General features: G+C 49.5%; 1 protein-coding gene across 1 annotated transcript in view; it reads left to right on the top strand.

Annotated features, from left to right (window-relative positions):
- Nucleotides 1–25,659, top strand: part of LOC142573280 (heparan-sulfate 6-O-sulfotransferase 3-B-like) — a 260,976-nt gene extending 235,317 nt beyond the window's left edge. The window contains exon 5 of the mRNA XM_075682914.1: nucleotides 24,647–25,659. The gene's annotated coding sequence lies outside the window, so the exon portion shown is untranslated. The remainder of the gene's footprint in view (nucleotides 1–24,646) is intronic.
- Nucleotides 25,660–25,877: the final 218 nt, after the last annotated feature.

The raw sequence follows: 25,877 nt of genomic DNA, 5'->3' as shown, positions 1-25,877 counted from the left end.
CGCCCGACCTTGTAAACACTTTCGTTATTAAGAAGAGTAAAACTCGTGTTATACGGGAAATCGCAGAATCTGAACCGATTTCTAGAAGTGAACTTGAACTTTATTTCCATCATCGATGGAGGAGAGAAAAAAAAGCTGTGTAAGCATGGGGATGTGTCAACATGGCATCCATCACGCTGTCAGACAAATAGTTGGCATATTAACGAATGCGCAGATGATTACACCGGGCTCGGACAGCATGTATATATTCTTGATTCATTCACAATAAATGTTTTTGGAAGTTCAGCACCCATCCTTGTCCTCTCGTCTCCGTCCGTGTCTTCTTGCGCTACCGCCTTTTCAAATTCTTAGGATATATCACGCACTTTCCACTGTGTGTTTTGCGGGGCAAGGAGTAGTATACGCGCGCCGGCGCGTTTCGGCGGCAGGGAGCCCGCTCCTCTCCCCAGCCCCGCTGTAACATGATCGCCGCCTGCACGGCATGAATGGACCCCGCCTGCTCTCGCGCGACGTGTTGGTGGGGGGAGTGAGGGGGCTGTGTTCGTCTTTACATTCGGGGTCGCGGAAACCAGGCGGTTCGCTTGCCGCCGAACTCACAACTTTCTTTACCAGTGATCCAAGAAGAAGCTGAAAAAGAAAGAAAAAAAAGGCCAGAACAAGTTTCGTCCCCTCAGGCTCCGGAGAAAAGCATTCTGTCCGCAAGCAGCAGCGCGAGTTCGAAACGAAAGGAGACTTCACAGTCTTGAGCAGCGCCGCGCCGTCCGTCACGAATCACCCGAAGAAGATGGCACATGCTCAGTCTGAAGGATTAGACTGAATTGCGCGCAGCCAGTGGCACATAGCGAATGATAAATCATGAATCTGAACATAAAGCACTATTCCATTAAGAGGTCGGTGTGCTGTAGATATACATATGAGCCGAAATCATACGTGTTAGATTTTTTATGAAGGAACGTATTTTTTGTTGCACCGAAGAGAAACGCGCTTACTGCGAGGATACAGTTGTCTGTTATGTATGAGTGCCTAACAGAGCGCTTGCCAGCCCAAATGGAAAACCGGCATGCGGCGTGCCGAGTGTCAAATCGGCAGCCCGCACCATGAGGGAAAACCTTGCATTGCTATTTGAAAATCGCCCACGCGGAAACTATGCGAGAAAACCTAGGCGAGCGCGAAGTGCTGCTGCAGAAGCGTGCAACAGAGAAAGTCTTGCTGGGACGCACTCGTAAAAAGGGATCCTCGATCGAGCCTTTGGCAAACCATTTCTTGAAAGAAGAAACAAAAATTTAGAGAATGGGTAGTGGGACTCGGTGCCGTAGCAGATGAATTGCGCCGTCGTAGCAGCCAAATCATTTCTACTAAAAGGAAGAAAAGATTGGCTGAGAAGATTTCGAGATTGTGTTGCTGTAGGTGCAACACCGAAGTTATACTATTGATGCATTTACGTTTCACAGTCCCGTAGCAAAGCAGGAACAGAAAACCGCTGGCGCTCCCCAGTCATCTCCTGCAAAATGAAGGCATCAGCACTTTTATTAGGGGAAGTTAATTCTTAGTATGTCGCATAACGTTTGCTTGGGCTATTTGGCTCATGGGAAACATCATGGCGTGAAAGACGAGGACACAGGGCTCATTCTGTTTCTAGTCCTCTTTTTTTCTTGCGCCACTGTTTTTTTGTTTCCAGCGGTTTCCACATAATATGCATTTTCCTAACCGTAGTTCTATTCTTGGTTCAATACAATTCGCGTTCGCCTTTTGGCAAATGCTCAGCGTGCGTTCAGTGTTATCACCTCGTCGCGCATGTTCTTCCGAAATTTTAAATTGTGAATTCATATCGGACCAATTCATTTTGAGTAAACAATATATCTGCGCCAGCTGTAGTAAATAGATGTTTAACTAGTTTTCTGACACTTTCCTTACGTCAAATATCCAAAAGAGGAGGATACGAATAGTCTTGCCGTGATAAATGAAATAGAAAAAATTCACTGTGGAGCAAGGCCTACATTAGTTTTTTCTGTTTGGGAATGAAAGCATCACCGCTCGGTACTGCCTGCTGAGCGGAATTCAAGGACTCCTAGCTCCACAGTCTGTAATAATTCGCATAAGTTAACTTCAGGCTGAGCATACGTATGTTCTGGTGCACTTGTCGTTCACACGAGTGAAAGCGCTATTAGTTGATGCAAAAAGGAGCTTGAGGGAAGCAAAGAAAGATGCCAATCATCGTAAAACGCGTCTCTTTTTAGTGGTGGCTGAATGCAGTGGGTGGGGAAGGCGCCTCTGTGTTGCAGCTCTTGGCGCGGAGGCGGAGAGTCCGGGTGGAAGAGGGGGGTGACGTTTGTGGAGAGGAGACGCTTGTGGGAGGGAGTAGGAGGAAAACTAGCAGTGCAGCGAACGTGGCAGCGCGTGCAGCGCGCCGAGGGCAGCTCTAACAGAGCGATGCGATGTCTGGTCGCACTAACCGCTTCAGCGCTCCGCCCCAGAGATTCGTCGGCGCTCTATGATGGCATCTCGGAGGCCATGTTTAGGGCGGTAGGTACAAGTTTAATTTAGTGACGTTTGCTTTGTTAAACCCCAAATATTTCTAGAAGGTTAGTGTTTAAATTACAGTAAAAAAGAATTAGCGAAAATTCATAATATATACCACAGCCCACGTGAAATTCCGCATGTTTACAGAATTAATCCTTGCAAGCATCCCGAGAATTTCCCTTAAAGAAGCATGGCAGGTTAATTCACATATGTACGCGTTCGACGAGTTTCATATTGCTTCAGAAAACGGTCCCACACACATATATCGCTGTTTCTGAACGCATTGCGCTATAATGCAGCTGTGTATATGTAATAGTCACGAAAAGTATAAATTCTGTAAGCATAACAATGTATTACCTTCACCTATAATAAATTTCCATAGTGATAATTTTATAAGTATAGACCGACAGACAGGAATTGATATAAAAATTAAATTATGCTACTCATCGGCCTCGGGCATTGGCCCGACGCGTTGCCATCGTACCGAGCCGGCGACCAACTGGTGGGTCGGGAGTCAGTCTGACAGAGAGGTTGGCAAGACGCCCTCTGCCGACTGCCCGCCGGTAAAGGCGGCGGCCGTTGTCATACCGACCTCTCGCCAACCTTCGCTGGCCAATATAGTCGTTTGACGATCATTTCCCGACGATCGGCCAAGCAGCGGCAGTTGGCCAAGGTTGCTTGGGCCCCCACCCAGTCAGCCCGGGTTGAGGGGGAGAACCGGGGTCAATGTATCGGATGATGCTGGGTTGATGAGTACATGAACGCTCATGGACGCGGCGCCTTCAAAGGTGCCAAGTCCTCTTCCCATCTGACAACGGTTCGTTCATCGCCACCACGCTGCGGAGCGTCTATGTCTAACCGAAGGTGCCCTCGTTCACGAACCCGGGCGGATCGTGACACTGGCGACGAGTACCCACGGATCGTCCCACGCGGCCACGAGCGGCAAAACACCGCCCCCCGTTGATGCGGCCACGCTGCTGTACGGTAGGCTCGAGCCGTTCGAAGGAGATGGGTCCGCTTGGCCAGTTTACGAGGAGCAAGTCCACGTGTTCTTCCGGGTAAACGACACACCCGAGGCCAAACAGCGGGACATTTTGCTGGCCAGCTGCGGGACTCGCGTCTTCAGTCTCCTGCTCGACCTCCTCAAGCCAGCCATGCCGCACGTTAAGACGCTGGGTGAGCCGCTCGCCATACTGCGCTCTCATTTCATCCCAGCAGCGTCTGCACTAATGGAGTGGTTCCGCTTGAACAACCGAAGCCGCCGGGAAGGAGAGACCCTCGGGTAATTCGTTGCTGCGCTACGAGGGTTAGCGAGTGCCTGCACTTTCGGGGACCAGCTGGACTCGCTGCTCCAGGACCGTTTCATCTGCAGCATCACCAACCCTGCCATGCAGACGCGACTCCTGGAGATTCCTGTCCCCTCGCTGGAGGCCGCCGTGAAGGCATCGCTTGCAATGGAAGCTGCCGCCAAGGACACCGGCGAGATTGCCTGTGCGACTGCCTCACCGTCGGCGGAAGCGGCGGTAAACAAGTTGGCGACAAAGGGCAGCGCGTGCGGTCGCTGTGGTGCTGTCCACTCCCCCTCACAGTGCCAGTTCTCTCAAGCACAATGCTTCACGTGCGGGAAAACTGAGCACCTGGCACGGGTATGCCGAAGGGGGTGGACGAACAGCGGACAGCAGCATTAGCCTGGTTCAAGCCCAGGTACCACACAAGCCCGCGGCCAGGGTAGCCGTCGCAAGGGTACGCAGCGGGGGCGTGCGGCAGCAGGCTCGAGTTCTTCCGCGGCCAGGCTCCACGTCGTGGCCGAGGACCCGCCGATTTTCGAAATGGGGCACACAGGCCTTGTACCGCCGTCTGTGCCGCCGTACATCATCATCATCAGCCTGGCTACGCCCACTGCAGGGCAAAGTCCTTTCCCATAGTTCAACTAGCCCGGTCATGTGCTAATTGTGGCCATCTTGTCCCTGCAAACTTCTTGATCTCATCCGTCCACCTAACTTTCTGCTGCCCCCTGCTACGCTTCCCTTCTCTTGGAATCCAGTCCGTAACCCTTCATGAATAAAGGGACAATCAGACATCCACCCGTTCGTAGCAATTGCTACAAAAGAAACCCATATGGGTTCCTCGAAAGAAAACGCTTCATAGTTGAAGAAAAATTCGTCCTGGTCCGGGACTCGAACCCGGGGCAGCCGCTCTACCATCTGAGCTAACCAGACGGCTAGCAGATGGCAGGGCGAAGTCGAATTTGTCGACAACACGAAGCAAAGGCAAGTGTTTGACGTAGTAGTTCTGCGGAAACCCGCAAGGTGGAGAGAAGTAATGAATAAAGGGAAAATCAGACATCCACCCTTTCATAGCAATTGCTACAAAGGAAACCCAAATGAGTTCCTCCACCTTGCGGGTTTCCGCGGAACTACTACGTCAAACACTTGCCTTTGCCTCGTGTTGTCGACAAATTCGACTTCGCCCTGCCATCTGCTAGCCGCCTGGTTAGCTAAGATGGTGGAGCGGCTGCCCCGGAGAGGCGGTGGTCCGGGGCAGCCCGGACCCGGACCAGGACGAATTTTTCTTCAACTATGAGGCGTTTTCTTTCGAGGAACCCGTATGAGTTTCCTTTGTAGCAATTGCTACGAATGGGTGGATGTTTGATTTTCCCTTTATTCATCACTTCTCTCCACCTTGCGGGTTTCCGCAGAACTACTACGTAACCCTTAATTATCATCGGTTATCTTCCCTCCTCATTACATGTCCTGCCCATGACCATTTCTTTATCTTGATTTCAACTAAGATGTCATTAACTCGCATTTCTTCCCTAACCCAATCTGCTCTTTTCTTATCCCTTAACGTTACACCCATCATTCTTCTTGCCATAGCTCGTTGCGTCGTCCTCAATTTAAGTAGAACCCTTTTCGTAAGCCTCCAAGTTTCTGCCCCTTATGTGAGTACTGGTAAGACACAGCTGTTATACACTTTTCTCTTGAGGGATAATGGTAACCTGCTGTTCATGATCTGAGAGTGCTTGCCAAACGCACCCCAGCCCATTCTTATTCTTCTAATTATTTCAGTCTCATGATCTGGATCTGCAGTCACTACCTGTCCTAAGTAAATGTATTCCCTGACCACTTCCAGTGCCTCGCTACCTATTGTAAACTGCTGTTCTCTTCCCAGACTGTTAAACATTACTTTAGTTTTCTGCAGATTCATTTTTAGACCCACCCTTCTGCTTTGCCTCCCCAGGTCAGTGAGCATGCATTGCAATTGGTCCCCTGAGTTACCAAGCAAGGCAAGATCATCAGCAAATCGCAAGTTACTAAGGTATGCTCCATTAACTCCTATCTCCAATTCTTCCCAATCCAGGTCGCTGAATACCTCCTGTAAACGCTGTGAATAGCATTGGAGAGATCTTATCTCCCTGCCTAACGCCTTTCTTTATTGGGATTTTGTTGCTTTCTTCATGGAGGACTACGATGGCTGTGGAGCCGCTATAAATATCTCAGTATTTTTACATACGGCTCGTCTACACCCTGATTCCATAACGCCTCCATGACTGCTGAGCTTTCGACTGAATCAAACGATTTCTCGTATTCAATGAAAGCTATATATAAGGGTTGGTTATATTCCACACATTTCTCTATCACCTGATTGATAGTGTGAATATGGTCTATGGTTGAGTAGCCTTTACGGAATCCTGCCTGGTCCTTTGCTTGACAGAAGTCTAAGGTGTTCCTGATTCTATTTGCGATTAGCTTAGTAAATAGTTTGTAGGCCACGGACAGTAAGCTGATCGGTCTATAATTTTTCAAGTCTTTGGCGTCCCCTTTCTTATGGATTAGGATTATTTTAGCGTTCTTCCAAGATTCTGGTACGCTCGAGGTCATGAGGCATTGCGTATACAGGGTGGCCAGTTTCTCTACAACAATCTGCCCACCATCCTTCAACAAATCTGCTGTTACCTGATCCTCCCCAGCTGCCTTCCCCCTTTGCATATCTCCTAAGGCTTTCTTTACTTCTTCCGGCGTTACCTGTGGGATTTTGAATTCCTCTAGACTGTTTTCTCTTCCATTATCGTTGTGGGTGCCACTTGTACTGTATAAATCTCTATAGAACTCCTCAGCCACTTGAACTATCTCATCCATATTAGTAATGATACTGCCGGCTTTGTCTCTTAACGCATACATCTGATTCTTGCCAATTGCTAGTTTCTTCTTCACTGTTTTTAGGCTTCCTCCGTTCCTGAGAGCATGTTCAATTCTCTCCATATTATACTTCCTTATGTCAGCTGTCTTACGCTTGTTGATTAACTTCGAAAGTTCTGCCAGTTCTATTCTAGCTGTAGGGTTAGAGGCTTTCATACATTGGCGTTTCTTGATCAGATCTTTCGTCTCCTGCGATAGTTTACTGGCATCCTGCCTAACGGATTTACCACCGACTTCCATTGCACACTCCTTAATGATGCCCACAAGATTGTCGTTCATTGCTTCAACACTAAGGTCCTCTTCCTGAGTTAAAGCGGAATACCTGTTCTGTAGCTTGATCTGGAATTCCTCTATTTTCCCTCTTAGCGCTAACTCATTGATCGGCTTCTTATGTACCAGTTTCTTCCGTTCCCTCCTCAGGTCCAGGCTAATTCGAGTTCTTACCATCCTGTGGTCACTGCAGCGCACCTTGCTGAGCACGTCCGCATCTTGTATGATGCCAGGGTTAGCGCAGAGTATGAAGTCTTTCATTTCTAGTCTCGCCGTTCGGGCTCCTCCACGTCCACGTTCGTCTATCCCGCTTGCGGAAGAAGGTATTCATTATCCGCATATTATTCTGTTCCGCAAACTCTACTAATAACTCTCCCCTGCTATTCCTAGTGCCTATGCCATATTCCCCCACTGCCTTGTCTCCAGCCTGCTTCTCAATTGCCTACCTTGGCATTGAAGTCGCCCATCAGTATAGTGTATTAATTTTGACTTTACCCATCGCCGATTCCACGTCTTCATAGAAGCTTTCGACTTCCTGGTCATCATGACTGGATGTAGGGGCGTAGACCTGTACAACCTTCATTTTATACCTCTTATTAAGTTTCACAACTAGACTCTCCTCACTAGATAACGTTCTAGCGTTAAACGTTGCCAGGTTCATATTCCAATGGCGGCCTGTCTGGAGCCAGTGATTCTTAGCACCCTCTGCTGCGTCGCAGGTCTGACCGCCGCCGTGGTCAGTTGCTTCGCAGCGGCTGGGGACTGAGGGCTGGGGTTTGATTGTTGTGGTCATATAGGAGGTTGTGGCCAAGTACTGCACCAGGGTGGCCAATCCTGCTCTGGTGAGGGAGTGCGTTACAGGTTCTGGTCACCGGGATCAGGCCACACTCCAGGCCTGTTTATGCAATTTTATCAACACGCGGGTTTCTTTTTTTTTATTCCGGTGGAAAATTGCCTACACCGAGATTCGAACCACGGACCTCTTGCACGCGAGGCGGGTGTTCTGCCTCTACGCCACCGCTGCACCTTTTCATTTTAATTCAATTCAATTTTTATTTTTCCAGAAAGATAGGTCCTGGAAAGGGTCAAGAGCTAAAAGCTGTCTCGACAGCTTGACTAGGCCCGTGACCCCCTCTACAAGGCAGTATTGATGTACAGCAACAGGTAGTGTCCATGACATCAAGAAATGCGAAGAACAATGAATTATACAGTAGCATAAGGGTAATTAATATATCTACAGCATATGATTTCAAAATGTGTGTAATAACTTTATCTATAGTTGTGAACATGTGACAATACAAACAAAAGAAGTTTAAAACACCAGAATATGAAGAAAATAGAATACATACATGTTCATGTGAAACAGTACTTGCAAAACAAGAGGCAAACATACATAGCCATTCATTCTTTGGATACAAAATACATTCTCAGTCCTTTTACGCTGTAACTGATCACACATTTATGCTCATTTAGAATAAATGGCAGATTATGCTGTAATGACTGAACTTTATAATTATTTCGAAATTTCGGTTGAAGCCAAACGTCATCGTTACGTGTGGATAGTGTAATATGTCTTTTTCTTAGAGATGCTAGATGCATTAGAAAATCTTGGAAAGCTAGAGTGGAAAAGTAAAAGGAGCGGAGCAAGTGATACGGATACATATATTCCGCCCTAATTATATTGTAGCTTATAAAAGCACTTCGCGTGGGATTTGCGTTACATGTGGGATTTCAAATTCCTCTAGACTATTCTCTCTTCCATTATCGTCGTGGGTGCCACTGGTACTGTATAAATCCCTATAGAACTCTCAGCCACTTGAACGATCTCATCCATACAGCAGCCGCACATGCTGACCGTCAGTCTGCGGGCACCCCATTTCCATGGAGCTGGACACAGGGGCCAGCGTGTAATGGCCGGGAAACTCTTCAAAGGTACCTTCCCCGGTGTGTCCGTCGAGGCTTCGGGTGTTATGCTGCGCAGCTACTACGGGCACTCCCAGGTCCAGGGTCAGACCCAGTTCAGCATTCGCTTTAGCGACAGAGAGGCAACCCTTCCCCTCTACTTAACAAAGGGGTCGTCGCCGACGCTGCTGGGCCGAAACTGGATTCATGCACTGGGCGTTCGTCTGCCAGAGTACCAAGAAGCCAGCCTGCATGTGGTGAAAGACTTCCCCAGCCTTCTGGCAGAGTTAAAGTCCCTGTTCCAGCCAGGGGTGGGCACATTCGCCGGCACGACAGCTGGCATCTAAGTACCTGAGGGAGCCCGGCCTCGTTCTTTCAAGCCTCGCCCACTTCCGTTCGCCCTGAAGGACGGGGTCACCCAGAAGCTGAAACGGTTACAGTGAGAGGGCATCCTGGTGCCTGTCAAGACGTATGAATGGGCCGCTCCCATCGTACCAGTTCACAAGGCCGCTGAGCTTGAAGCAGGGCTGCCTACTTTGTGGCTCCCCGGTGGTTATCCCACAACGTCCCCTGTCCAGGGTCCTGCAGTTGCTGCACGCGGGTCATCCTGGCATGGAATACGCCAAGATGGTGGCCCGATTCCACGTTTGGTGCCCTGGCCTGGACCAGGACATCGCTCACATGGTGCTGAGATATGCCGAGTCTGCCAGGAGCGTCAGCGGGCCTCACGTAATGTGGAAATCAATCCTTGGCCTTTCCCACAGAAAACCTGGTCTCGCCTGCATGTGGATTTTGAGGGATCCCTTCAAGGTGGTGATGGTGGATGCCTTTTCGAAGCAGGTGGAGGTTCTACCTGCCACCACTCCATCGGCAGGCGCGACCATTGCGGATTTGCGACAGGTTTTTGCTGCCCAGGGATTGCCGGAAGTCACCGTGTCCGACAATGGTCCTGCTTTCGCTAGCAGAGTACCTGGCCTGGCTGACGAAGAACGGAATTCGCCGGGTGAGGGTTCCGCCGTACCACCCTGCTTCAAACAGTGTAGCCGAGCGGGTGGTGCAGACCATCAAGGACAAGCTCAAGAAGAGCCAGTCTGGGGATTTGCGGACGCAGATTGTCCGAATACTGTACCAGTACTGGACCATGGCCCATGATGTCACTGGCCGTGCCCCCTGTGAGCTCCTGCTGGGTCGGATGGTCAAGACACCCTTGGACGTCCTGCATCCGGACCTCCGACACACAGTGCTCCTGAAGTAGCTGAAGTAGAAGCTGGCTGCTAACCAAGGGTGCCGTCCCGGGCCTTTGCCGGAGTGGGGAACTCCAGTTTTCGCCAGGAACTTTCGTCCTGGCCCACCCTGGTCCGCCGGACAGGTGGTGTCTCCTGCCAGCGCCTCATCGCTGCTCGTCCGCATGCCAGGCGCCGCCACATGCCACCGACACGCCAACCATGTTAGGCCTCGCCTCGGGACGTGGCTTGCACCCTTCACTGCCACTTCAGAGTTCCAGCCCGCAGGAGGACTAGCAGCAACACCAGTCGCTTCCAGCAGAACACCGCCTGCCTCGCAGGCGGCATGCGTTGCCAGTGGTGCGGCGCCCGTTGGGCCGGTGTCGATCCCGGCAGCACTCACAAGGCCGGCCACTGCGGACCCTCCGGACGGAGCGAGGCTGGCCCATGGGCAGCCTCGCTCCGTCCACCACCTGGCGTTGCCACACGCGGCCCGTCAACACCGGTGCCCAGGCGGAGTACTCGACCGCGGAGGCCGCGTGACCGTTACTCGCCTGGATAGCAGGACCGTCGATTTGGCTGTGACGGCGGCAGCGCCTTATAGCCTTATGCTCTGAACTTGCACGTTTGTTTTTTTAGTTAGCAAACAAACTTGGGGTAAGGGGGTGTAACAAGCATGTGACGCCCCCTCGTGCATGATCGTTGGCCCGCCAGGCTCGGTGGGAAGCATTTCACCGGACCAATAAACACCGACGAGCACAGCTGCTCGGCGGTCAGTCAAGAGAAATTCTAGAAGAGGGGACACTCGGCGAAAACTAGCAAGAGGAAATATGTCTCACTAGTTAACGCCAACCGTCTGTTGCCGTGAGCGTCGAAACATGAAATGAGGTTAACAGAAATTGTTTTTTTATTCTTTCCCTGCAAAAGTAAAAAATACCTGCGAATAAATTAAAGTTTGCGGCTTACGTCGCCTAGCGACAGACGAATGACGAGCCCGATGCTTGCGTCATTCGTCAGACACATCGCCGAAGCGACCGACCGAGGCCGGCTGTGCATATGAATGTTGTGCTGTTCGGCGACCTGTCAGCCTGTTTTTCTATTTTTGGATTTAGCCTGGTGTGGCGGGCTTCGAGCGAATTCTGGCGTTCCTTCTTAACTTCGACATGGCACCACTGCGCTATTGGGCTACGGCAAGGTGAGAAATTTTGTTCACAGTCTGCGACGCATTTCAAGCAATTGGGCTCACTTCACGGAACCTTGACTTGTGACGTAGTTAGCGAAAAACAGCTCGGCCGTCGTGGCACAGTTCAATTAATAGCTTATACTGGGAGATGTTTGCGACGCTTTCTATGAGCCCAACATTATTTTAACTTATTTCGGTAGTTTTTTGGGCACGCTGGTCGCACAGGGCACTGTGACAGTTTCGCGTCCACCGAGTCCTACTGGGACAAGTTCTGGCACTTTCTCTAACCCCCAACTTGTACCTAATTTCGTTACTTTTTGAGGTACTTCTCAAGCGCACTGGCCGCGCCTGGCAGCTCGGCCCTAGTACGCAGTTTCGGGCTTTAATGTACTGACAAGACAACTGTGTGACGCTTTCTCTGATGCCCAACGTTGAAAATTAATGTTGGTACCTTTTTTGTTACTTCTGAGGCACACTAGCCGCACCTCGCCTTGTGAGGCCGTTAGCGAAAAGCAGCTTAGCTGTACGGCGGTCTTTTCGCGTGTGCTGTATCTTACTGGGACAAGTTCGTGACGCTTTCCCTGATCCCCAACATGATTGCAATTAATTTCGTTGCATTTTCTGATAATATTGAGGCACACTTGCCGCGCCTGTCGTGACGCATCGAAAAGCAGCTCGGCCATGGTGACAAAAGTTAGTTTGGCGTGTGCTGAATCTTACTGCGACAAGTTTGTTAGTTTTGTGGCCCCGCAACAACTTAAGCCTTTCGGTACTCACGCTTGTCAATTGCTAAGAGTGATATCACGGTAGTGTGTTGCTTGCGCCGGCAGAAAGATAACGCCAATGAACTCGTAACTCGAAAATTCTGTCTTCTGAACGACTGAAGACAGGCTTTGCACCCACGCATTCGTCTTGAGTGCGAGTAGAAGGAATTCTGCGAGCGTCCAGCATGGTCTGTTTGAGGGCCAGTGTTGTGATCACCTCTGTTTATTCGTGTAGCCTACTATCGCGTCGATTGTAGCCAAGTTCTTTTGGAAACGCGCAGTAGCCCGTATATTCGTGCTCTTAAAGTGCAGGAAGTAAGTTACGGGAAGAGGGTAATGCTTGGAAATAGGATGTTTTCGTGGTATGTGCAGTATTTTTTGGGATGAGTCGGGTATTTTCTTACGCCATGTATGTAAAAGCGAATTGCTTTTATTTGTAATGCATTACGCATTATTCGTGTGTGTTAATACCAAAATGACACATGCTTGTAATTTACTTTTTTTCAGCTGACGTCGTCCGGTGGAGCTTCGTACGGGAACTACCGCATTTACTCGCATAATGATCGCACTTTGTAAAAAAAATTGACGCAAATTCAGGAATGCGATCATTACGCGGGTTAAATTTCCCTGGAAAAGAAACATTTTCTTTTTTCATCCCGCGTTTGCTGCGGGATGACAACGGGTCAACAAGCAGGCGGCTGCCGCTGTCAGTGCGGGACACCAAATCAAAAATGGCGGCTGGCGGAGCAAGCCGAACGCGCTGAACGCGATTATTTTTCTTCTCGCGAGTACATTACGCGCATTTAAACAGTTTCTTCCGTATCAGTAATGCATGATATCGTTAATATCGGCAAGTTTGCGACAATAACACAGACATGTCCACTTTGGGGGGACAGAAACTGAGATGAGCGCGCTTAGCTACCAGTTCACCAGGGTTGCAGTGTGGGCTTGTTCGTAATTCATCTTCAAGGGGAGAACGGTAGCGCGATTAAAAGACGGCACAAAAGAAGACACATAGGGACATACATGTGTTCCTATGTCTTCTTTTGTCCAGTCTTTTAATCGTGCTACCGTACTTCCCTTAAAGTAGCTACCAGTGGCATAGAAACACATGGCGAGCATGCTGCGGAAACTGGTATTTGTCTTCACTGCCATCCTAATACGGCGCGTTTCCGCTAACGGTGGGCGAATATCTTAGCTGCGTTACAAGCGTTGGCGTACGAATAGAGTACACTTATAACGTATCAGTGTAAACGTGGCCACTATCGTTGCCGCTGGCGATTTGTTGCGTGCCCACGAGTGCAGACGAGAAGAATCGAAAATCGCCCTTTATGTTGTTGTTCACCAAAACCATTATGAAGCCTACAAATAAAGCCGAGGCAAGTCTTAGGTTTTTTTTTTTTTTTTTGTCATGGAAGTGCGGAAAGTGCAGACCCACTGATATGCCTTCGAGAGTCCTTCGCGTAGCATTCGATAGATGGTAAGCGCGATCATCATTAGCTATACTTGGCATACGACATATCGCTGCGTCAAGTTCAGAGTGCGATTATTACAGTGGAAATAAAAAAAATCGAATTTTGATGACAAAATTCACGGGTGCGATCATTACGCGAGTGCGATTATGCGAGTAAATACTACTGCTGCTTACCTGGTGCCACAACGTTGCCTGGATGCACAAAAGCCCGCAACGCCCGTTTATATAGAATAAAATACACATTTCCTAATTTCACAAAGCGTCTGGCTTCTTTATAATATTGCACGCGGCACATTGTGACATCCTTTATTGCCGGTGGCAGGGTACAGACTGGCGGGAAGCCGCCGTCACGTGACACATGGTAACACAGGTTTGCTTAGCCCTAAGATTGTCCCGCTATAACACTCCTCCCCCCTACGTCACGAAGTCCTTCAGATACGCCGGACGGCTGCGTTGGCGCTGTGGTCGCTGGACATGAAGGGATGCGCTCACTTTACTGTCCTCACCACAGGAACCAGGTTCGGTACTGGGTGTTGCAGCCTCCTCTCGTATTTCTCTTTGGTCCTGTCTTCTAGGGTCCTCTGGGCTTGAAGGAATGCCAATTTCGTAACACTCTGCCGGGGAAGCAACCAACGGTTCATCCTCTTCGCACATTCCAGAAGTGGAACTGTCCAATGCGTAGCTGGCAGAACGACTTCTGAGTTGGTCAGCATGCCGTCTCCAACGACGTCCATCCTTGGCGACGACCAAGTACAACACTGGTCCAGTGACAGAATCCACAATACCTGGCAACCACTTGGGCCCATAGAGATAGTTGCCCACAAACACTCGATCCCCCACTTCAAACAGTCGCACTGCCTGGTTACGACGCTGCATCACCTGCTCTTGTTTCTGCTACACACTGGACTGCAGGTCAGGATGCAGACGCTCTAACACAGTTGAAAGTGTCCTGCCCATTAGCAATTCGGCTGGGCTTTTGCCTGTTGTAGCATGAGGCAGGATATGCTGGGTCATTAAAAACCTAGCCAGACGTGTGTCGATATTGCCTCCAACCATGCGCTTGAGTACTTCCTTGGTTTCGCACACCATCCGCTCTGCTTGACCATTTGAAGAAGGGTGACATGGGGCAACGATCACATGTTGGATTCGATTTCGGCACATGAAGTCTCTGAACTCCTCCGAACAAAATGCAGTTCCATTATCCGAAACAACAGTTTCTGGAATGCCATGGGTAGCAAAAAGAAAACGAAGCTTCGCACAAACTGCAGCTGCCGATATGGAAGTCATTCGGCACACTTCCAACCACTTTGAGTGAGAGCACCACAATGAGGAAGACGCTGCCTTGGAATGGCCCAGCAAAATCAATATGTAGTCTTGTCCAAGGGCGCTTGGTGAATTCCCAAGGGTTAATTTTTGCAGCTGCTGGCGCAGACCTGGATTCTTGACAACGTGCACAGTCCCTCGCTTTCTGCTCAACATCTCTGTCAATTCCTGGCCACCACACCGCTCCTCTGGCGAGCCCCTTCATCTTGAAAATTCCTGGATGAGCTGTGCGAAGAATGTCCATGACATATGGTCGAGCTCCGGAATGACCACACGACTGCCCCACAGCAAACAACCTTGGTACACCGACAGTTCATGCTTGCGGCTCACAAATGCTGCAAACTCTTCCGGTAGCTTGCCCTCTGGCCACCCATGCTGCACCCAATTGCAGACTCTAGCCAACAGTTTGTCCCTTGACGTAAATCTTGCCACCTTCCTAGAGTTTCATGTTACTTCTGGCACCCCCCCCCCCATTTTTAGCATTCCTACTTCCCAAAGATGCTGCTCCTCTTCCTCCGCCTTACTGGCCATCAGTGGTAAACGACTGAATGCGTCAGCATTGGAAAGCTTCTCTGCTGGTCGATACTCAATTTCATAGTCATATGCTGATAACATGAGAGTCCAGCGCAGCATCCGTGGTGATAGCACCTGGGGAAGGGGCTTGGCATGGTGTAACAGTCCTAAGAGAGGTTTGTGGTCCGTCACAATTTTGAAATGCCTCCCATACAGAAACTGATGGTACTTCTTAATGCCAAAGCCAATGGCGAGCGCTCATAGTCCTTGATGCATATGCAAGCGGTCTCTCGCTGCCATCTTCCCCCACATGACAACACAGCACCCAGTCCATACGGGGAAGCGTCACAGGCCAGCACTAGGGGCCTGTTGACATCATAGTGCACAAGAACATGCGATGATTGCAGCAGATCTTTCGCCTGGCGAAATGTGTCTGCCTCGGCTCCCGTCCAACGCCACTCGCGACCCTTGTCCAACAGCCGGTACAGTGGCTCCAAGGCATGTGCTGCTCCTTTAAGAAACTGGTAAAAGTTCAGAGCTCCCAAAAAGGCTTGAAGCTCCTTTTTGCATGTTGGCTCCGGGGCCTCGTGAATAGCACGCACCTTCTCTTCTGTCGGCTGCACACCTGCAGAGTTCACGCTGAATCCCAAGTAACGCACTTCAACACAAAATTGACATTTGTCAAATTTCAGTCGCAGACCGTCTTCGTGGATTCTTTTGAGCACCTCTTGCAAACGAGCATGGTGCTGTGCCTCATCCCTTCCACTGATCAAGATGTCATCCAAGAACACCAGCACACCACCAATTCCATGCAACAGTTCTTCCATGTACCTCTGAAAAATACCCACTGCCACGCCAAATTGAAGTCGGGTTACGCGGAACAGTCCCCGATGTGTTGTAACCGTCAACAGGTCAGCTGTTTCTTCATCAACAGTCTTCTGTTGATACGCTTGTCCGAGGTCTAGCCTTGAAAACTTCGAGCAACCTGCCAGCCTGGCAAACAGCTGCTCTGGTGTTGGCATAGGATACGTTTCCCACTGTACCACACGATTGACTGTGCTCTTGTAGTCCCCGCAGATCCCTATCGATCCATCCTTTTTGACAACTGGAACGACAGGTGTTGCCCACTTCGAGTGCCGTACAGGATGGAAAATGCCTTGGCTCACCAACCTGTCCAGTGCTTCGTCGACCTTCGGTCTTAATGCCAACGGTACTTGCCGTGGCTTCAGAAATCGCGGCGGAGCTGCCGGGTTCACCTCTATGCGTACAGGAGGCCCTTTACTTGTCCCAAGTCCAGGCTCAAAGACTGAAGAATACTTCTTGAGCAAGGCCGTTGTTCCTTTACTGCCAGTTCTACTCGGCTCTCACACACTGTGAACGCCACTCAGACTTATTCCCAAGGACTTGAACCAGTCCCGACCGATAAGTCCGATACTAGCACCCTTAACCACCACCAATCGCAGGCGATGTTCCTGCCCCCTAAATTCCACCGTCACGGTCAGTTCACCCAACACTCGTAGTTCCTTGTTATTGTAAGCTCGGAGGTGAAGGCTACTTGGGCGCAACGCCCTTTTCGATATTCGCAGCTTCCGCATAGTCCGGTCGTTGGTGACTGAACACACTGCACCCGAGTCCACCTCCATCTCTAGGGGACTTCCGTTGACGCGCACTTCCACTCTCACGGCTGGCTCCTCACAAGACAGTACGTCGTATATGTTCACAATGTTCACGTCGTATACGTCCGACGCAGCAGTCTTGTGACGGCCTCCATTGGCCCGTTTTCCGTTCGGAGAGTTCGGTTCAGCCGAAGCGCGAGCTGTAGCCTTCCTCCTGCATGCTCTTACTATGTGCCCTCGTTGCTTGCAGAAGTGGCACTGCACATTAATGAATGGGCAACTGCTTGGCTAATGCGCACCCTTGCAGCGGAAACATCCACTTGTGCTCCCAGGCGAACCAGCCTGCTTCTGGGTACCCTCCTTGGCTGTCACTGGCGCAGGACCTTCGTAACACATGGGTCGAAACGCTTCCCGCTCACGCTGCAAACTTCAGACGATGTGGCACCGCCGCGAATTTGCTCAGTCTGTCGCTGCGCAGACTCCATGGCAATGGCTTTCTCCCGAGCTGTCGCAACCGTAAGCTCCGGCTCCGCCAATAACCGAGGCTGAAGAGTCTCGCTTCGCACCCCGCACACAAGTCGGTCGCGCAACATATCGTCGAGCGACGCACCGAAATCACTATGTTCCGAGAGACGTCGCAGTTCTGCGATGTAGTCGGCAATTGACTCACCGGGCTGCTGCTGACGCGTGCCAAACTTGAAACGCTGTACTGTCACCGACGGTCGTGGCGAGGAGTGGTCTGAGAGACGCCTGACGATCTCATCGTAGGCCACCGCCGACGGCGCATCCGGAGAACAAAGGGAGCGAACGATGACATACGTTGCTGGGCCGCAAACGCTGCAGAGCGTTGCTCGCTTCTTCTCGTTACCGTCGATGTCGTTTGCTTGAAAGAAAAATTCGAGGTGCTCCAAATACAAGGGCCAAGACGGCGCCTCCATCGGAACGAATTCCCCAATCGTGCCCGGTGCAGCTGCCATTTTCCCTACCGCCAACCGCTTCGGCTAGCCCCACGCCTAATCAGGCCTAAATTTCGATCCTCGTCGCCAATTATGTTACATCCTTTATTGCCGGAAGCAGGGTACAGACTGGCAAGCAGTGATGCCAACTCAGGTCAACGTTTTATCCCTAAAATGAACCCCAAGAAATCCCTAGATTAAAGAAAAATCCCTAGCTTTTCTTTGTTTACTTGTTAATGTGGCAATTTCAGCTTTAACAAAGTCTCAGCGCAGTTCACTCTTTGTTCCATTTGTTATACATTTTATCAGAGATAAATAAATGTGTATTAGCCGCATCTGTAGCTTTTTTCTTAATTTTTTTTGTAGAGTTATCATGCATAGAGGGTCGACAGATGGCACCATCAGATAGAGGGGGAGTTAGCAACGACACTCTGCTGACTCCCTCTGTATCTGAAGTGAACTTCGAGCAGACGACTCCCGTTTCACCGCACCGCCTTCAGCAGGCTCATCTTCACGCGCAAAGAAACCATGCAGCCCTTTAAAGAAAGAATGGTCCCAAGTTGAAAGAGCTGGACATTGTCTGCGAAGCCCCGTCATCACATCAAGGTATTTTATTCAGACAACATTAACAGTCTTTTTATGATGCGCACAGAAAAACGAACATGTTGGACTTTGTTAAAGTCCCCTTCTCGCCTCAAATAGAAGACTCAGAAGCGGTGAAATGGCGTACCTCACCGCACAGTTCTTTATTTATCAAAGTCTCAATCAAAGATTGTCAAACTGTAGTTGGAGCGATTAAGAAATGACATCACGAGAAAGTGACATCGCCAAATATGTAATCTTGCTAGTTATAGAGCAGTGATTAAGATGTAGAGTCGGTAATTACAAAATCAGAAAATGGTTCCTTAAAACTGAGAATATATATGTTGTTCTGGTTGCGCAGCACGTTGCAACGAAGTGGTCTAGCATACGTGGAAAATGCTTTTCTTTAAAAAAAAATCGCTGCACAGTAGCACTTCCTTCAATAACATAAAAACACGTACGACGCAAATGATACTGTATGCAAAGATAACGTAAACGCGCGTGCAGTGTCGATGTTGACGCGTTAAGATATGTTTCTTAACACTTTAGAATTATTATATGGCACACAAACAAGGAATTAAGACGCGCACACAATCTTAAACTCTTAATCATCGTACATATCTTTGTTCATCCTCTTCAAATGAGAAGGAGTGATCTTGAAGCTGTAACAGCAGCTGTCCATCAATGTTCTTTTTGCGTGCAGCAAACCGCACGACGCGTCTGTCGACAATCTGTTTCTTTGCTTTGTTTTCAGCAGGTTGACTTGCGAAAATACGCGTTCGACAGCAGCGCTGGAGTGTGGTAGGCACAAAAGGTTCTTCATAAAACTTGACAGCAGGGGGTACTCTTGTGATCCGTCTCCTTTTTTCATTTGAGACACTTTGTGCCAGAACTGGCTCGCAGTCAAGTCAACGTGGTCGCTCAGCTCCATGTTGCGAAGAAGTCGCCATTCCCTGTCCAGTTCGTTCACTTCATTTTCTTTCACGATCAGGGGAAAGGAAACCGCAAGCGACGCGATTGATGGTACTGTCTTTCCCAGGGCAACTTTCGGGTCTATGACTCGAAGGTTTTTCATCTGTTCACTTTTTAGGGGGAACCGCAGGTAGATCTGGTGAGCTGCTTCAATAAAAAAGTCTAAACACCGCAGCCGAAAGTTGTGAACCTGATTATCGTTTAAGCCGTGCGTGTTACCGGCTAGTGCGGCAGTTGGCTATGCTTCGAGGTAAATTTCTTCCAATGGCAGGAACTTGGCTGGGTAGTTGTACCGCACATCGGACAACGGCGTGGCCTCCAGGTAGTCTCGCTTGATGTAGCATTCCAGTATGCATTTCAGCATGGCCGAAACCTTTTCATGGAGCAAGTGAATTCTGGTTTCTTCCGACTGCATTTCCTTATTTAAGTTAGTGAAAAAAGGCAGGACGTACTCAAGAAACTCGAGGTAGAGTTTCGTTGACGGGTCAGTCAGTTTTTCCAGAATGGCTTCTGCAGCAAGCAGGCGGTCGTCAGTGGCTGCTTTTGTGAAAAACAATATCAGGGCAGGCATCTGCTCAAGCAAGCGTGTCACAACAACTTGGAGAGACAGCCACCTTGTTTGGCTTGGGTGCAAGAGCTTGTGCGGTTTCACCTCTGCCAGCTTCTGGAATTCTTGGAAGGCAGATGTCTGCTTCGGCGACAAAAAGTAATTGAAAACATCGCGTGCCAGATCTTCAACTCCTCTTGGAAGTGTTTTACACGCATACGAGGCGCACAGATGGAACGAATGGCAAACGCACTTCATAATGAAGAGGCCTGGAATTTCTGCTTGTAGCAGCGACGCGACGGAATGATGTGCACCCATCATTACGTTCGCTCCGTCGGCCGCAAAACCAATCAAATTTTTGTCGTACGGAATTTCCGCAGCCCTGAACACCACCTTTAAACTAGTGTAGAGAGAGCTGGCAGTCGCATCACTGACTGGTACTAAGTCCAAAAAAGCATCCATTATGCCGCCGTCGGCGTTCATTACTCGGGCGACAAGTGACAGATGCTTCACCGTAGCCTTGTCAGTGGATTCGTCCACCAGAAGGGAGAACTTCTGTGTGCGCAAAAGCTCACAGAGCTCTTCGCGACTCTCCTCTCCAAGCACATTCTTTATGATTGCAGCACACTTTGTCCGGCGGCAACTTAAGTTCTTTGCAATCTGCGAGGCGTCACACGACGCCTTGACAACATCAACTAAATGCCCCATGGCATTAAAAGGTAGATTGTGTTCCGTGACAAACGCGGCAAGTCTGATTTCAGCTTCTTTGACCGATTTGTCTACTTGAGTTTGCCCACTTATTGAAGGCATGGATGTCAGCGTGCGGGTCGATTGCAAGCTTGCAGCGCTTTTCTTGTGCTTGGAGCTTGCAAGGTGGCGGTCGATTTCTGATTTTCCACCTTTACAATCAGATCTGCATGCTTTGCAGGAAAAGTACAAGGGCCCTTTTTTACTGGCTGACAACCACCCTCTGTACTTCGGATCCGCTTCCCATTTGGTCAAATATTTTTGGTCGTACGCTTTCGCTTTCTTTTTGCTTGGCTCACCATCATCAAAGTCTCCTGGTCCAGAAGTTGCCATCTGACATGCAGCACGTTTGAACGGTGAAGGTACGCGGTGAGCGTAAACGTAGCGCGTTGATGCTGACACTACAAGTAAAAATTCAACTTTTTCTTTCGTAGAGCAGCAGTCACTCGTAGCGCAGGAGATCACACGCACGATTAAACAGTTTGAAAGTCATATGGTTTCGTTTCACCTCACTGTGCAGCAGCCGATTATTTCGCGTTGCAGAACTGCTGTCGCCATCTATCGGCTTGGTAGAACACCAAAAATAGATGAGCAGTAACTAGCATTTTTCATAGTATTTTCTGTTTAGAAGGCAATATAATCAGATACGCCTGCCTTGAGGCCGCTTAAAGTAACAATTATACGGCCTCTTAAAATCCCTACATTTCACAAAAAGACGCTAGATCCCTAAAGCAAAGAAAAAATCTCTAGCTCTAGGGATAAATCCCTAGGGTTGGCATCACTGCTGGCAAGACGGGCAAGAAGCCGCCGTCACGTGACACATGGTACGTCACACATGGTACACATGGTACGCCACGTGACATAGGGTTGCTTAGCCCTAAGATTGTCCCGCTATAACACACATATTCGATGGAGGCTTGTAAAGAAAGTTCGCAATCATTTTTATTGAATAATAAAAAAATTTCGCATGAAAACAGTGTGCAGTTGAGCTGCATAAGCAAAAGAAAAGGAAAGAAAACGCGTGTCGATCAGCGCAGTCGGCGTACCGCGTGCCAGCTTGCGCTCAAAATGTGCGCGCCAAAACCGAAACCGGAAGTGTCCTTCAGGTATTAAAGGGACATTAAAGGTTACCAGAAAGTCAAGTTCAAGTGATAAAGCAATGCTCTAGAACGTCTGAGGCATCAATATAATCGCGAACAGAGCTGTAGTAACCGAAAAATTGAGGTAAATGCACCGCACGATTTGCGACCCCCCAGCCATAGTAATTTTTGTAGGAAACTCTATGCCCCCCAGCGACATTCTGGTACTAGCCCGATGACGAAAGCAAGCCTCATCATAATTTATGTCACTAGTACTCAACTACTCGTATCAAAAAGATAATTTCATTAGATTATAAGACGGAAGAAAATGCTACTTGTCTACTTCTATTCGATTCTAAGAAAAAAAAAATTACCGACGATTACGTTACTTCCTAATGCGAAATTTGAGCGCAGCAAATAAGCTGTTTCACCTTTTGGATAGATTGAGGCAAAGAAATCGAGCAACACATGTATGCGCTATCACAGAATTTTTTTTTTATTTTTCACACGTATTCCTTTAACAAAGACTCCACTAACAGTTCTTGACAGTCATGAAGGAAGCTTTGTGGTCGGAGAAATAGACTGATATATGTTCGACTTGGTACACCAATGCTTGATTCTCAAAGACGAGATCTATACAAGTGCCTCGCGAGGTTGTCACAGCCGTGGGGGAAGCAGAGGCTAAGCGCCGCCGCCGAGAAGACCCTGCCGTTCGCGCCGCCGAAGCGGAGGCTCATTGCCGCCGTCGAGAGCAACCAGCAGTAAGCGAGGCTGAAGCAGAAGCTCATCGCCGCCGCCGAGAAGACCCTGCAGTTCGCGCCGCCGAAGCGGAGGCTCATCGCCGCCGTCGAGAGCAACCAGCAGTAAGCGGAAGCGGAGGGGGGCGGCGTGTACACCCAGCGGCAAACGATGGGGGCAGAAGCGCGCGCAGCAAGCGGACAACACGATAAAGGGAGGAGGGAAGAGATAGCAGCGACTGATTGATGCCTTTGACTGATACTCTTTCTGCATGGCGGCGACGGTGTTCTATGCAGTCACGTTATCTTGACTCTCTAGCGGCGTCAGCGGCATCCAGCGGTATCAGTCGGTCGCTGCTAGCGCTGGGGGGATGAAAGGGGGGCGGAGCTGGTTACGAGGCCGACGACGACGCCGACGACGACGACGACGCCGACGACGACGCGAAACCCAGGAACGGACGCCAAAGAGCTGCGCTCTAAAAACATTTTGACGTTACCCTTGAATAGTATGGGTGATCGAAAGGTTTCGTTTTCGCTCGACTCTACGCGGTCGACTTTGCGCCGCGCGCGCTTTGGAGTTTCAGTTGTTTCTTTATCGCGTCGTGCTGCGGTGGTCCTGCTGGCTCGCGAAACTTGCATTTGGAACAAGCATCGAGAATGCCACGTCCATGTGGTGTCCTGGGATGCGCGAACAGTCCCCGGAACTTGGCCAAGGGCAGTTGCAGCGGCGAATCCAATGTTACTTATCACTGTGTGCCAGCGACTGAACCTCTCCGTTCGAAGTGGTTAAGTGCCGTACCTCTGCCACAGCGCGCTGACAAAGAGCCGAGAAATCACGTAGTGTGCTCGCTGCACTTTCCTCCAGAGGATTACGAGTTCAACTTACTGAAGTCTCGTGGAGTGCCTTTCAAAGCAGGCCGTCGTCGTAGTAGTACGCAACGACGCCGGCAGCGCGAGCCCTCAACAGCAGGTCACGTTCATCAGTGCTTAAATCGGTGAACTCGAGACCAGCGTCGCGGGCTAATGTGTCGTTGTCAGGGTCATTCATTGCAACGAGCGTCGAAGTTGGCGTCATAAAATAAAGAACCAGCTTATCGTCGTGCGCTTCCCCTTCAGCTAGCCACCACAGTTCCGCTTTCGCGCTACTGTCGGCTTTGTCTTGGCTCTGTTTCTGGCCGCGCCTTTGCATTTTGTGCAGAAAAGCCGTAGCGCTGTCTGCGGGAGGCGGTTTACTCACCGACGGCGCAACGTCACTATGAGACCATGACGTCAATACTCCTCGATAGGAGGGCGGGTGATTTGAACTGCGCTAGAGGTACGCGGACGCTTCAAAACGCATTTTCTCTTAAAATAAGTATCTTCTTCGCACGAAACAAGCGTTTCCAGGCTTCTGGGATTGTATTTCAACAGTCCACGTTGACTTAATATTACCCTTTAGTGTCCCTTTAACGCCTGCGGCTTGGAGCGCTGCAGTCACTTCGGTTGCTCGGCTCCATGGGAGTGTCCGCTCTTGTTGAATCATTTCTTTATAGTTCGTCACCACCACGCTGCGGAGCGTTTGCCTAACGGAGGGTGCCTCGAGCCCTCCCTCGTGCACGAACCCGGCCGGACCGTGACCAGCGCCCCTCAGGAAACTCCCGTAGACGGCGGCGCCAGATTTCCCTCTGGGTGTTTTAGTGAGAAATTATTGTTGTAGCAGCTGAAGCCGCAACCACAGAGAAACAAATACAAGAGCGGACACTCCCTTAGAGCCCAGCGGCAACTAGGAGCGGAATCATATAACGGTTAAGAAAACGAACCGTTCACTTCGCCTTGCGTCACTGAATGTGCCACTCCCAAGCCGGTGGTGGAAGAAGGGGAGGACGCGACCAGTAGATGAGACGGTGCCACCTTTGAAGTGTACATGATTATATGACGAGCTAATCGAGGAATTGCAGAATGTTCCCGATTGCTAAATAAATGTAAAATATAAATTAAATAATATACGGCAAGTTCTAAAGTATAATCATAAGCATAATCCACTCGTCTTCACCATGCAGGTGTACTCGACCTTCATCATCTGCGTGATGCTCCCTGCTGTTTTTTGCGCTCCCTGGGTGACCGCGATAGAGCGTGCGCCCTTGCGCGGCGCGGCTGACGGGGGGACATTCTGCGCAGCAACCCCCAGCTTCTCCGCTCTGGCGACTCACGTCCGCTTGACCCTCAGCGCACACTGGACGGCCCCATCGTCAGCAACCGCACTCACCGTGCCAACTATAGATGAGCAGCGACCGTCCACCGCACCCTGTGGGCTCGGTGGCTGTGCCGCAACACAGTTGTGCAATCCACTCGTCTTCGCCATGCAGGTGTACGCGCCCTCGACCATCTGCGTCATGCTCCCTGCTGTTTCTGGCGCTCCCTGGGCGACCGCGACAGAGCGTGTGCGCTTGCGCGGAACTATCGAAACTATCAAGCACTCTGTAACTCAACAATGAAAAATGGTATCACAATTCTGTGAATTTCGTCTAATAGCACATCTACAGCGCACAAAATTGATCTGTTACACATGAATCCAAAAAAATTTAGTATTATAGAAACACGGAATTTGCAGAACCCTTGTACACAACCTAACCAATTCACGTTAGATGAAAATTGACATACCAAATTTGTCCACTTTGACTGTTATAATAGATGCCGTTGACAGAACCGCGATATTTGCTCTTGATGCAGAGCTGTTAGTTTGTAAACGGCGTGCTCCTATTTTTATTCCAACTTTCAAATTTTTCGAAATATTTTAAACAAAATTCAGGCCCTAAATCGAAATTCCGCTTGCAACAGACACTGCAGTTTAACTTTCTCTCTCAAATGAAACAAATTTCATTAAAAGCGATCCAGAGGTCATCGGCTTCTGCGTTTTACATGTATTTGAATAGGCCGCGTAGGAGTGGGGCACGAGCTAAAGATTCCTCTTAAAGAATTTGTCGAGGGATCAAATACATTAATAATAATTGCATTGCCATTGTCAAAGATGCTGCAAACGAATTCTGGAACGCTACGCACCGTAAGAACAAGTAAAATATATCATTCTTCGTAAAAGAATATACTGGTATGTGCCAATAATTGTGTCCAAAATAACTGATAATAATGCTTCCATGTATTTGTCTATTTAATAAGTAAAGAAAATATCACACGAACTTCAGAACTATCAGCTCGAAACCAGCAAAGCAGTGCATGCCGCTGATATGAAAAATGTAAAGGCCATGAAATGAACAAGTTGAGGAAAAATATGTT

This window comes from Dermacentor variabilis, chromosome 2, assembly GCF_050947875.1.
Source record: "Dermacentor variabilis isolate Ectoservices chromosome 2, ASM5094787v1, whole genome shotgun sequence".
NCBI lineage: Eukaryota > Metazoa > Arthropoda > Arachnida > Ixodida > Ixodidae > Dermacentor > Dermacentor variabilis.
Note: the sequence above shows the minus strand (reverse complement) of the source record. Positions and strands in the feature narration are given on the sequence as shown.